Source organism: Xenopus tropicalis, chromosome 8 (genome assembly GCF_000004195.4).
Source record: "Xenopus tropicalis strain Nigerian chromosome 8, UCB_Xtro_10.0, whole genome shotgun sequence".
Lineage (NCBI taxonomy): Eukaryota > Metazoa > Chordata > Amphibia > Anura > Pipidae > Xenopus > Xenopus tropicalis.
The window spans coordinates 21,068,197-21,082,332 of NC_030684.2; the positions used below are offsets into that span (position 1 = coordinate 21,068,197).

General features: G+C 43.6%; 1 long non-coding RNA gene across 3 annotated transcripts in view; it reads right to left on the bottom strand.

Moving 5' to 3' along the window:
• LOC108645164 overlaps positions 1-14,136 on the bottom strand; it is a 455,446-nt gene that overhangs the window by 293,955 nt on the left and 147,355 nt on the right. The window lies entirely within an intron of this gene.

A 14,136-nucleotide genomic window follows, 5' to 3' on the forward strand; every position in this document is an offset into this window, starting at 1 on the left:
GCGACTGATGTCACTGCCATACGAGGGACAATAAGGTTGTCATTTTTGCTATCACCTGGTTTTTGGCAGGTTAGAATACCACAAAAGAGGGGGTTGTGTTTGCACCCCAAGGCTAAGTCAAATATACCAGTACAATGAAAGTGCAACTGATCTTGCCAAGTTACTACAAACATAGAAAAGGAGGGGATTATTGTCAATGCACATTCCCTGGCCCCTTGCTTCACAAGCCTTTTTAGCATTTATACAAGTGTGTGTATTTTTTTATTTTTTTAAAGGGGGGGGGGGGGGGGGGGTTTCTATTAACAAAGTTACACCCTCACACCTGTCATTTAATTTTTGTCTTATGACTTTTAAAAATGGGTGTTGGTCTTGGTAATCTCTCTTCTATAAATGCTGAGACCAATGCCCTGGTCTGGAGCACTTTTCCGAAATGTCTACTATGTAGGAGGTTCCAACCTATAAAAAATATAACTGGAGTAAATATTTATGATATGTGGCTTACTGTAACATCCTGTCTAGATTTGAACTAGGAACCCACTACTTCTGTGCAGCTTAATTGCCTCTGGCCTATTTGAGTGGACTGCTGGGTTCTTGTTCACTTCAATAATAGCCCTAGTTTTCCAGGCAGGAATAATGGCTATAGGTGCTCTCTATTTTCCCACACCTGTTGTAAATTCTCCAATTATCATGTCTGTAGATCCCTAGTCTCAGTTCCTTCCACACCCATTATAGGTCTATCTAGCATAATTCCTGGGTGCGCATTCAGTTTCTGTCCCTTGCCTGTATCTTTGACTTCGACTGATCTCTGCCTGGACTGACCCCCTTTGCTTTACATCTCATCTGGATACTGATTTTGTTGTGCACTTACGGTTCTGGTTTTGATCTGGCCTGCCTGACTCTGATTCTAGTAAGCTGCCTCAGTCTTCCTCCTACAATCTGGTTCATTGCTCGCTCAGAACTTGGCAAATGTTCTAGGTTTTGGGTTACCGATCATGACACTTACCAATTTTATGATTATACTTTGTAACTAAAACCCCCTGGTGCTTGGAATACATGCCCTGGCATACATACTAAATTACTTGTGAAACAGGGGCTGGGCAATGTACATGGATCAATCCTCTGCCTTTTCTATGTCTTATAGCTAATTTGACCAGATCACTTGCACCTCCATTGCACTGGTACATTATACTAAGCCTTGGAGTGCTCCCACAACCCCCCTTTTTTGTGAATTATTTTGAGTTATTCTGTTGGAAGTATGGCCAAACGTCCATACAGTTGTAGCACCTCCAGTCCCCTCCCTTTTGGTAGCCTCACTCAGGCCTTACACAGTAGAATTTTTACAAGATGGAAAAAAAAGCAGACAAATGCTATATGCTATATAAACCCCAGAGTATCAAAACATGTAGCCTGAAAGAAGGTTAATACATTAACAAAAAGAAAAAAAAACAGAAATAGCCAAAGAAATGCCCTAGGGTTTCGAATGTAACCAGCTGCCCAGGATATTTTTCTTCATCTTTGGGGGTCATTTATCCGCATTCGAATTTTTTTTGTTTGAGTTTTTTGAAACCACAATGAAACTCATTTTCATTATTGTCAGTCATTTATTAGAAAATCCAAATTTAAAAAGCACAAACGGAAAGACCACATATTTCCCATTTTAATTAAATAAAAAATGTTGAAATTTGTCTAGGAAACTCCTCATTAACTTCTACAGAAAATCCACAGCTTTTAGATGTACAGGTATGGGACCCGTTATCCATAATGCCTCGGGACCTGGGGTTTTCCAGATAAGGGGTCTTTCCGTATTTCAGATCTCCTACCTTTAGGGGCTGATTTACTAACCCACGAATCCGACCCGAATTGGAAAAGTTCCGACTTGAAAACGAACATTTTGCGACTTTTTCGTATGTATTGCGATTTTTTCGTATTCTTTAACGAATTTTCCGTTACCAATACGATTTTTGCGTAAAAACGCGAGTTTTTCGTATCCATTACGAAAGTTGCGTAAAAAGTTGCGCAACTTTTCCGCGTAAGTTTTAACGCTACGAAAAATGGCGCAACTTTTTACGCAACTTTCGTAATGGATACGAAAACTCGCGTTTTATACGCAAAAATCGTATTGGTAACGAAAATTTGTAAAGAAATCCGAAAAAATCGCAAAACATACGAAAAAATCGCAAAATACCGATCATTACGAAAAAAAAGCAATCGGACTCCATTCGACCCGTTCGTGGTAAGTAAATCAGCCCCTTAGCTGCTAAAAAATGATAAAAGTAATTAAACCCAAATAGGATTGCTAAATAAGGTTAATTATATCTTAGTTGGGATCAAGTACAGGTACTGTTTTATTATTACAGAGAAAAGGGAATCATTTAACCCCATTAAATAAACCCAATAGGGCTGTTCTGCCCAATAAGGGGTAATTATATCTTAGTTGGGATCAAATACAGGTACTGTTTTATTATTACAGAAGAAAAGGGAATCATTTAACCATGAAATAAACCCAATAGGGCTGTTCTGCCCCCAATAAGGGGTAATTATATCTTAGTTGGGATCAAGTACAGGTACTGTTTTATTATTACAGAAGAGAAAGGAAACATTAACCATTAAATAAACCCAATAGGACTGTTCTGCCCCAATAAGGGGTAATTATATCTTAGTTGGGATCAAAATACAGGTACTGTTTTATTATTACAGAGAAAAGGAATCATTTAACCATGAAATAAACCCAATAGGCTGTTCTGCCCCCAATAAGGGGTAATTATATCTTAGTTGGGATCAATTACAAGGTACTGTTTTATTATTACAGAGAAAAGGGAAACATTTAACCATGAAAATAAACCCATAGGGCTGTTCTGCCCCCAAATAAGGGGTAATTATATCTTAGTTGGGATCAAATACAGGTACTGTTTTTATATTTTACAGAGAAAGGAATCATTTAACATGAAATAAACCCAATAGGGCTGTTCTGCCCCCAATAAGGGGTAATTATATCTTAGTTGGGATCAATTACAAGGTACTGTTTTATTATTACAGAGAAAAAGAAACATGTAACCATTAAATAAACCCAATAGGACTGTTCTGCCCAATAAGGGGTAATTATATCTTAGTTGGGATCAAGTACAGGTACTGTTTTATTATTACAGAGAAAAGGGAATCATTTAACTATTAAATAAACCCAATAGAATTGTTCTGCCCCAATAAGGGGTAATTATATCTTAGTTGGGATCAAGTACAGGTACTGTTTTATTATTACAGAGAAAAGGGAATCATTTAACCATTAAAAAAAAACAATAGGGCTGTTCTGCCCCCAATAAGGGGTAATTATATCTAAGTTGGGATAAGGTACAGGTACTGTTTTATTATTACAGAGAAAAAGGGGAATAACTTTTTAAAAATGTGAATTATTTGATTAAAATGGAGTCTATGGGAGATGTAACTTCTGTAATTTGGAACTTTCTGGATAATAGGTTTCCGTATAAGGGGTCCCATACATGTATTAGTGGTTTTGTGTTGCTTAAAAAATTGCAAAAATGCATGCTTTTTTCCCATGAAAAAAATTTGAGTTTTAGCTAAAAAAAAAAAAAAAAAATAAATCATGGAAAAATATGAAAGCTAATAAATTCCCCTCTTAATACAATTTGATATTTCTGTTATGTTTTTGGAAAGTAATATACATGTATTTTGCAGGTCATTTTTTACTGAGAAAAAAGTCTGGGAAGAATCTTCCACTAAATATTATAGGAAACATGGTCTGCCATCAGGCCTGGAGATGTCAAGAGCTTGATAACATTCTGATTTCTTTAACTTTTTCATTGGAACTAATGTACCTTATGGATGGGCATTTTTGGTGGTGTCCCATGTTGGGGGGGGGGGTTGTAAGGGACTACTTATTTGTTTTCAGGGCCAGAACTAGGGGGAGGCAGAAGAGGCAGCTGCCTAGGGTGCAAACAATGGGGACGCCAGGCATGTACCTCTCCTGCCTACCCCTAGTCCGTGCTTCCTTGTAATGGCTTCCCCACTTGTCATTGCAGGGTAATGACCCCTCCCATCGGCCATCGACACACAGGCGGTGAGGTTGCTGGGGCAGGGTGGCTGACTGGGTTGCCAAAGTGCCCAGTCGGCTTGGCCCTCCCCTGACATAGTGTGTAGCCATATATTTATTTAGCCCCCACTTCTATCCCGTGTACCTGTGCCAGCATCCAGCATTAGTGTGTAGCCATATATTTATTTAGCCCCCACTTTCTGCCCCGTGTACCTGTGCCAGCATCCAGCATTAGTGTGTAGCCATATATTTATTTAGCCCCCACTTTCTGCCCCGTGTACCTGTGCCAGCATCCAGCATTAGTGTGTAGCCATATATTTATTTAGCCCCCACTTTCTCCCGTGTACCTGTGCCAGCATCCAGCATTAGTGTGTAGCCATATATTTATTTAGCCCCCACTTTCCCCGTGTACCTGTGCCAGCATCCAGCATTAGTGTGTAGCCATATATTTATTTAGCCCCCACTTTCTATCCCGTGTACCTGTGCCAGCATCCAGCATTAGTGTGTAGCCATATATTTATTTAGCCCCCACTTTCCCCGTGTACCTGTGCATCCAGCATTAGTGTGTAGCCATATATTTATTTAGCCCCACTTTCTCCCGTGTACCTGTGCCAGCACAGCCATATATTTATTTAGCCCCACTTTCCCCGTGTACCCCAGCATTTAGTGTAGCCATATATTTATTTAGCCCCACTTTCTCCCGTGTACCTGTGCCAGCATCAGCATTAGTGTGTAGCCATATATTTATTTAGCCCCCACTTTCCCGTGTACCTGTGCCAGCATCCAGCATTAGTGTGTAGCCATATATTTATTAGCCCCCACCCGTGTACCTGTGCCAGCATCCAGCATTAGTGTGTAGCCATATATTTATTTAGCCCCCACTTTCTTCCCGTGTACCTGTGCCAGCATCCAGCATTAGTGTGTAGCCATATATTTATTTAGCCCCCACTTTCTATCCCGTGTACCTGTGCCAGCATCCAGCATTAGTGTGTAGCCATATATTTATTTAGCCCCCACTTTCCCCCCGTGTACCTGTGCCAGCATCCAGCATTAGTGTGTAGCCATATATTTATTTAGCCCCCACTTTCTGCCCCGTGTACCTGTGCCAGCATCCAGCATTAGTGTGTAGCCATATATTTATTTAGCCCCCACTTTCTGCCCGTGTACCTGTGCCAGCATCCAGCATTAGTGTGTAGCCATATATTTATTTAGCCCCCACTTTCTGCCCCGTGTACCTCTGCCAGCATCCAGCATTAGTGTGTAGCCATATATTTATTTAGCCCCCACTTTCTGCCCCGTGTACCTGTGCCAGCATCCAGCATTAGTGTGTAGCCATATATTTATCAAGCCCCCACTTTCTATCCCGTGTACCTGTGCCAGCATCAAGCATTAGTGTGTAGCCATATATTTATTTAGCCCCCACATTCTGCCCCGTGTACCTGTGCCAGCATCCAGCATTAGTGTGTAGCCATATATTTATTTAGCCCCCACATTCTATCCCATGTACCTGTGCCAGCATCCAGCATTAGTGTGTAGCCATATATTTATTTAGCCCCACTTTCTGCCCCGTGTACCTGTGCCAACATCCAGCATTAGGGTGTAGCCATATATTATTTAGCCCCACTTTCTGCCCCGTGTACCTGTGCCAGCATCAAGCATTAGTGTGTAGCCATATATTTATTTAGCCCCCACATTCTATCCCATGTACCTGTGCCAGCATCCAGCATTAGTGTGTAGCCATATATTTATTTAGCCCCACTTTCTGCCCCGTGTACCTGTGCCAACATCCAGCATTAGGTGTAGCCATATATTAATTTAGCCCCACTTTCTGCCCGTGTACCTGTGCCACCATCCAGCATTAGTGTGTAGCCATATATTTATTTAGCCCCCACTTTCTGCCCCGTGTACCTGTGCCAGCATCCAGCATTAGTGTGTAGCCATATATTTATTTAGCCCCACTTTCTGCCCCGTGTACCTGTGCCAGCATTCAGCATTAGTGTGTAGCCATATATTTATTTAGCCCCCACTTTCTGCCCCGTGTACCTGTGCCAGCATCCAGCATTAGTGTGTAGCCATATATTTATTTAGCCCCCACTTTCTGCCCCGTGTACCTGTGCCAGCATCCAGCATTAGTGTGTAGCCATATATTTATTTAGCCCCCACTTTCTGCTCCGTATACCTGTTCCAGCATCAAGCATTAGTGTGTAGCCATATATTTATTTAGCCCCCACTTTCTGCCCCGTGTACCTGTGCCAGCATCCAGCATTAGTGTGTAGCCATATATTTATTTAGCCCCCACTTTCTGCCCCGTATACCTGTTCCAGCATCCAGCATTAGTGTGTAGCCATATATTTATTTAGCCCCACTTTCTGCGCCGTGTACCTGTGCCAGCATCCAGCATTAGTGTGTAGCCATATATTTATTTAGCCCCCACTTTCCATCCCGTGTACCTATGCCAGCATCCAGCATTAGTGTGTAGCCATATATTTATTTAGCCCCCACTTTCTGCCCCGTGTACCTGTGCCAGCATCCAGCATTAGTGTGTAGCCATATATTTATTTAGCCCCCACTTTCTCCCGTGTACCTGTGCCAGCATCCAGCATTAGTGTGTAGCCATATATTTATTTAGCCCCCACTTTCTGCCCCGTGTACCTGTGCCAGCATCCAGCATTAGTGTGTAGCCATATATTTATTTAGCCCCCACTTTCTGCCCGTGTACCTGTGCCAGCATCCAGCATTAGTGTGTAGCCATATATTTATTTAGCCCCCACTTTCTGCCCGTGTACCTGTGCCAGCATCCAGCATTAGTGTGTAGCCATATATTTATTTAGCCCCCACTTTCTGCCCCGTGTACCTGTGCCAGCATCCAGCATTAGTGTGTAGCCATATATTTATTTAGCCCCCACTTTCTGCCCCGTGTACCTGTGCCAGCATCCAGCATTAGTGTGTAGCCATATATTTATTTAGCCCCCACTTTCTGCCCCGTGTACCTGTGCCAGCATCCAGCATTAGTGTGTAGCCATATATTTATTTAGCCCCCACTTTCTGCCCCGTGTACCTGTGCCAGCATCCAGCATTAGTGTGAGCTATCCCACAGTTAAACTCTGTACCCCTGATACCATCTTGCCTTACAACTCACTATTCTACAGTTATACTCTATAGGCCTGATACCATCTTGCCTTACTATACTCACTATCCCACAGTTTACAGAATAGTTTCCATATCCATAGTTTACAGTAATTTGGATTTACTAAATACACATTTGTGAGTCTGGTGCCAAACAGATCCACATTCTGGGCCAAATAGGGCTGATCTGACCATTGAGCCTTTCATTGGAACCAGATACTGGAGGAAGAACAAGACCTTCCTCTTGTGCCACCATCTTACCTTAGGGCAGTGCTTGTCAGAAGTTTCATTTCAACTAACTAAAAGGCAAAAGGTAAGATCCGCCCAGATCCACCTTCTCTCCAACCGCAATTCCACCACCTGCACTCCCATCCACCGTAATTCCACCAGCGGTGCCTGCACTCCCATCCACCGTAATTCCACCAGCGGTGCCTGCACTCCATCCACCGTAATTCCACCAGCGGTGCCTGCACTCCCATCCACCGTAATTCCACCAGCGGTGCTCCCCCTTTCATCTAAAATATGGTTCATACACAAGAGCACCTTAAGGTGCTTGGTAAAAACTGCATTCCCTTTCCATCCATCCCTCAGACTGCAGGAGCCGGGGTCTGCAGGCTGCCTGGGGCCCAATGGAATGGTGTGTATGCTACCATATTCCCTTGTTTCCCTCACCCTGCTTCCCTTGATTATGGCAAGCAGGGTGAAGGCATTGATTCTGGGAGCAGATCCGATTGCCGTTAAGGAGTCAGGAAGGAATTTTTCCCTCTAATGAAGCAGATTGGCTCAAAGCTTCTCAGAGGTTTTTTTTGCCTTCCTCAGAATCAATGAAAAACACAATTTATTATTTGTATTATTAATAAAACTGATTTTCACAAATGGGTATCTGGGTATTGGGCAGTTTATATACGGCAGTACAAGCAGACAAACAAGTGCCCGTGCCCTGGGCCGAGCATAGATGGAGCACACAACTAGCAGCTTCATTCTAATTATACTATATTGTAGTTTGGGGCGTGTTTTGGGGAGACCTGCACCTTTTTCAAGCATCCTGGCAACACTAAAATAAAGTCTAAGCAAGCAGCATTCACCTGCTCTGTGTGTGCTCCTTCCCATTAATACTATGTACTATGTATATAAAACATTGCCTTAAGGTGGATGCAGGGTACTGGGAGTTGTAGCACCAAAGCCACTGGAGCTGCAGGACCATTCATGCGAGTTCCCCCAAGCACAGAAAGTTCCTGCACAGCAGCAGGAAGGTAACATAGGTTCAGCAGAACAAGATGGCGTCAGTAGGGCAAGATGTTACCAACCTGTGTACCCACCCCATGTACAGCTTTATTTGGGTAGCGCCATTGTACCCTGTGGAGAAGCTGAACTAAGGGTTTGACTGTACTACTAATATTTCTCTCCTATTCATTTTCCTTTCTCTCGTTCAAACCAAAATTGGGTTGCTAGGGAAAACTGGACCTAGCAACTAGCTATCTGTTGAAACTCCAAGACGCTCAGCTGAACAAAAAGCTAAATAATAAGAAAGCTAGAAAATAAAGACTAACTGCAAACTGTTTTGGAATATAACTGTGTACATCACACTTAATGCTAATTTAAAGGTCAACTTCCCCCTTAATAACAGTGGAACAAATCTACAAGCGAAACCAAGAATGCCGCAGGGGTCATTTATAAGCGGAAGTGCGGCATACAATGTGCCATTTTAGGCTATTTTACGTAACCATGTTGTATTTTAGCTCAAACACCGCATTTTTACCCCCTACAATTCCACATGAGCCGGAGACACAACTTCGGCCCAATGGCGCCACCATCTGGAGAAAGCAGGTATGCGCTCAAACTGAGGTGCAAGTCCCGCTAACGTGCCGGGCTAAAGGGAAGTGCTGTGCCCCTACAGGGTACGGTACCACTGGAACCAGGAGCCAATACTTATAGCTGATAGGAACGTGTCACTATTACTTTTATCAGTGTGAATCCCCTAAATATGAATGCCAGGGCGCTACTGGGCAGTTTGGTGCCGGTATGTACAGCATTACATAAGGGTCCGGCCTACAGAGACTCCATCACAATAGCGCATACAATTTATCCCATAGGTCACTTTAGCTACTGCAAAATCAATGCACTTACTGCATTTTATGTAGAGTAAAGTTACAAAAATATCCCCAAGTTTACCCAAGAAAGCCATGTATTTTTGGACACTACACGTTAGGGTGAATCTGAACGGGGTAACCATGTCTCTCAACTCCAAACTACTAAGTTGCAAAACTTTCTGTAAATTAGCGTTTTGAAGCAGCACCTAAACATCACGTTACAGCTTACATTTTACATCATTGCTCCTTAAAAATGAATGGCAGCGCCACGGGACCCTGAACAGTTTAATGCCTAATGTGCATAGGATTACAACTATACTCACTATCCCACAGTTACACTCTGTACCCCTGATACCATCTTGCCTTACTATACTCACTATCCCACAGTTACACTCTGTACCCCTGATACCATCTTGCCTTACTATACTCACTATCCCACAGTTACACTCTGTACCCTGATACCATCTTGCCTTACTATACTCACTATCCACAGTTACACTCTGTACCCCTGATACCATCTTGCCTTACTATACTCACTATCCACAGTTATACTCTGTACCCCTGATACCATCTTGCCTTACTATACTCACTATCCCACAGTTACACTCTGTACCCCTGATACCATCTTGCCTTACTATACTCACTATCCCACAGTTACACCATACCATCTTGCCTTACTATACTCACTATCCCACAGTTACACTCTGTACCCCTGATACCATCTTGCCTTACTATACTCACTATCCCACAACTCTGTACCCTGATACCATCTTGCCTTACTATACTCACACAGTTGTACCCCTGATACCATCTTGCCTTACTATACTCACTATCCCACAGTTACACTCTGTACCCCTGATACCATCTTGCCTTACTATACTCACTATCCCACAGTTACACTCTGTACCCCTGATACCATCTTGCCTTACTATACTCACTATCCCACAGTTATACTCTGTACCCTGATACCATCTTGCCTTACTATACTCACTATCCCACAGTTACACTCTGTACCTGTGGGATACACATGCCCTGTGGACATCATGTATAATGCCCACAGTGCACATAGCCAGTATATATGCAGTGCCAACATCATGTTAATGCCTACAGGGCACAAAGACAGTATATATGCAGTGCCAACATCATGTATAATGCCCACAGGGCACACAGCCAGTATATATGCAGTGCCAACACCATGTATAATGCCCACAGGGCACACAGAAAGTATATATGCAGCGCCAACACCATGTATAATGCCCACAGGGCACATAGACAGTATATATGCAGTGCCAACATCATGTATAATGCCCACAAGGCACACAGACAGTATATATGCAGCGCCAACACCATGTATAATGCCCACAGGGCACATAGACAGTATATATGCAGTGCCATCATGTATAATGCCCACAGGCACATAGCCAGTATATATGCAGTGCCAACATCATGTATAATGCCCACAGGGCACACAGACAGTATATATGCAGTGCCAACATCATGTATAATGCCCACAGGGCACACAGACAGTATATATGCAGCGCCAACACCATGTATAATGCCCACAGGGCACATAGCCAGTATATATGCAGCGCCAACATCATGTATAATGCCCACAAGGCACACAGCCAGTATATATGCAGTGCCAACATCATGTATAATGCCCACAGGGCACACAGCCAGTATATATGCAGTGCCAACATCATGCATAAGGGAAACAGGGAGTTTAAAGGGTGGGCAGTGGGGATTGAGAGAGAAATTGGCATTAAAAGGTTAATAGTGCCATGTCTGGGGGCAGAGGAAAAGAAGGCTTTGTAAATGTGTAACAGGAAATGATAAACTATTAATGGGTTAGGGCACCGGCACACAGGGCGTTTTCTTACCCACGATAAACTGAGATACCGCGGGCGAAGAAACGTCCCTAGTTCCCTTCTCACAGGCAATAATGGAAATCGCCGGTGGGGAAGCCTACAATGCGCTTCCGCTTTCCTAAGTTGCCTCGCGGGGGAGCGCGTACGTTTCCCCCCAGTGATTTACATTATTGCCAATGGGAAAGCATTTTCAGGAGAGCAGTCGCCGGCGGTAGCGCAGATGCGGGCGACTAATCTCCTAGTGTGCCATCATCCTTACCAGGGAGTTGGTAGGGGGCAGAGGCAGAGGGGGCTGAAGAGAGACAGCAGGGAGCAAACACACTGCTAAGGGTTAATATAGAGGGATTTCTCTCCATACTCACCCCCTGCAGCTCCTCTCTGATCCTCCTTCTCTCCTGCTCATGGTATGTGCCCCCACCTGTATAGTTCTGGCCAGAAATGGGCCCCTACCCTGATGTACCGCTCCATTAACTCCGCACATGCTTGGTACGATCCTGGAAAAAGGGCAATAAACCATTCCATTAACTCCACACATGCTGGAAAGATCCTCAGAAAATGGACAATAAGAATTCCACTAACTCTGCACATGCCAAAATGTTGATTGGAAAATGGGAAATAAATAGTCCATTAACTTCTCACATGCCGGTACGATCCTGGAAATGGGAATAAGCAGTCCATTAACTCCAGAAATGCCTGAAAAGACTGGGGAAATTGGAATGAACACTTTGTTAACACCACACAAAATACACTAATTTATACACACAGTGAGAAGCAGTGAGAACCATAGCTTCAAATCCATTAAATACAATGATCTCTGAAAACCCCAGACCCCTTACCCTTCCACAACGCAGGTCTCCTGTAGGCTGCCTTATGTTTTACCTGAAGATCTCAGCATGATAGAGTTCAGAAAGGGGTCAGAAATCTTTTTTTGCCAAAATGTTCTGAGTAGCCCCACCTTGTGGTAGGCAGGAGAATAGCACCCAAGCAGGAGAAACCCCTATAGCTCTTGACTTTGGGCCCTGTTTGGGCCCCTTTACAACTAAATAATATATATATTAGTGGTTCCAAGAATAAAAATTTAAATGGTAGAGTGAATTATTTGCGAATGTAAGTGTAATTCAGAAATAAAGTACCCCATACCTATCAAGTCGGAATCCTTTTAGTAGTAGAATGAGGTGCCAACTAGTGATGAGCGAATATGTCCTGTTTCACCAAAAATTAGCCAAACCGGTAATTCTTTGAACATGCAGACGTGATGTATTTTTACGCAGGGCAACTCTTTTTCCTACAGCACAACTTTTTTGTTGTGCAACTTATTTTTTCTCACTCAAAAAACATTTACCCTTTTACTGTTGTTTGGCAGATAAAGATTCTTTCTGGAGAGGCGCTGCAGAGGGTTTCTAGCGATGACAGCTCCCTGGGCGAACGAAGCCAGGCGGGCTGTCATGTCGGCTCTGTGACGTGATCGTCGCACGATCGCATCGCGTCTGCTGCTTGGTTCCGCTTTCCTTCTTCCCCCCCAAGCACCGGCCCACTGACTTCCTGCACATGGAGGACTAGGACTGTAGCACAGAGGACCAGGCACGCTTCAGGACAGGACACTTACACACCACTTACACACATTTACACACACATACAGCACACAATTTAGATATTCAAATATTCTGACTCATACTAATTACGCTGTCATGTGACTTATTTTGTTGTTTCACTGATTTGCACAATTTTGTTTTTCTGTTGCATTTTTTTATCCCTGTATTAGTGTTCTGATCTGTTTTAGCATAGCTTTGCTGTGTTAGGGGGGTTACGCACATAATACGCTGACAGGGGGCTCTGTGTGCAAAAGCTGGGTTGGCAGGCGAGAAATCCATATGCACAAAAATACAACTGATTGGAAAGTCCCATGTCTCCTGAACGTGCCAATACCAAATACCAAAAAGAAATGCAACGAACAACAGTGCAAGTGTAAAACTGCAATAAAATCACAAAAATGAAAGACAATTGGGCAAATCAATGAAATAACAAAATGAATTATTTCCCAGCGTGGTTAGTGGTCAGAATACGTGCCTGCCAGGAAAAGCACTAAGGGAAGACCCTCAGGTGCCTATATGGGGAATTAAATAACTTTCTGTTAAATCTGGCGGCAGAACTAAAGGGCAGAACATTTCTCTGCAGGGATCGGCGCAGGCCCAGGACAGCCGGACCCTCGGCACCTGAACCAATTGCTGTGGCTAAGTAATAATACAGCACAATGTAATGTAAAGGGTAAGTTCACCTTCAAAGCAGAACAAAAGCTAGTCCATCTTTAAGTTAACTTTCGTGGGTCATAAAATCTTCTGTTCTCAGCAAGTTCTAGAGCAAAACACGGGAGCAGGGTCTGGGGGCCTCGGCACAGGAGCGGAAACCACGAGGGAGCGAATTTAAATTCATGTGGGCATAAAATCACAGCATTACACATTTAATATTATCCCCCTGTCCAATGGCTGCGCCTGTAATTCTGGTAACATCAAAGCTTTTTGTACCCTCATACAGTAGCGCCTTGGCCACACACCTCCTGCACAATGTCCAATTGCACTGCCCGCCATGTACAGCTTTGTCTGCGTAGCGCGTTGTGACATTGTGCAGGAGTTGCGCGGCGTAGGCAGAACTGTATGAATTGCAGCACCAACTAAATCGGAAGGTACAAAAAGCTTTTATATCAGCAGAGTTGTGCAGCCGTTGGGCAGGGGGATACATCTCATTGGGTAACGCTGTGCTGATGTATTTACACTCGCTCCCTCCAGGTTTCAGTTTGGGGATTTTGGTGGTGTGTACTGGGCTCTCCTGAATAGCTGTGAATTGGGCACAAGCTACACGGGGCTGGTAAAAATGGGCCTGCAAAAATGAAAGGTGAGAGCTTAAGAGGCCAAAGGCAAGAGGAGAGGTGTTAGGCACTAACATAGGGGGAGATGGAAAAAATAATACCAGCAAGAAATGGGCCGCTGACGCCCATATGCATAGGATTGCC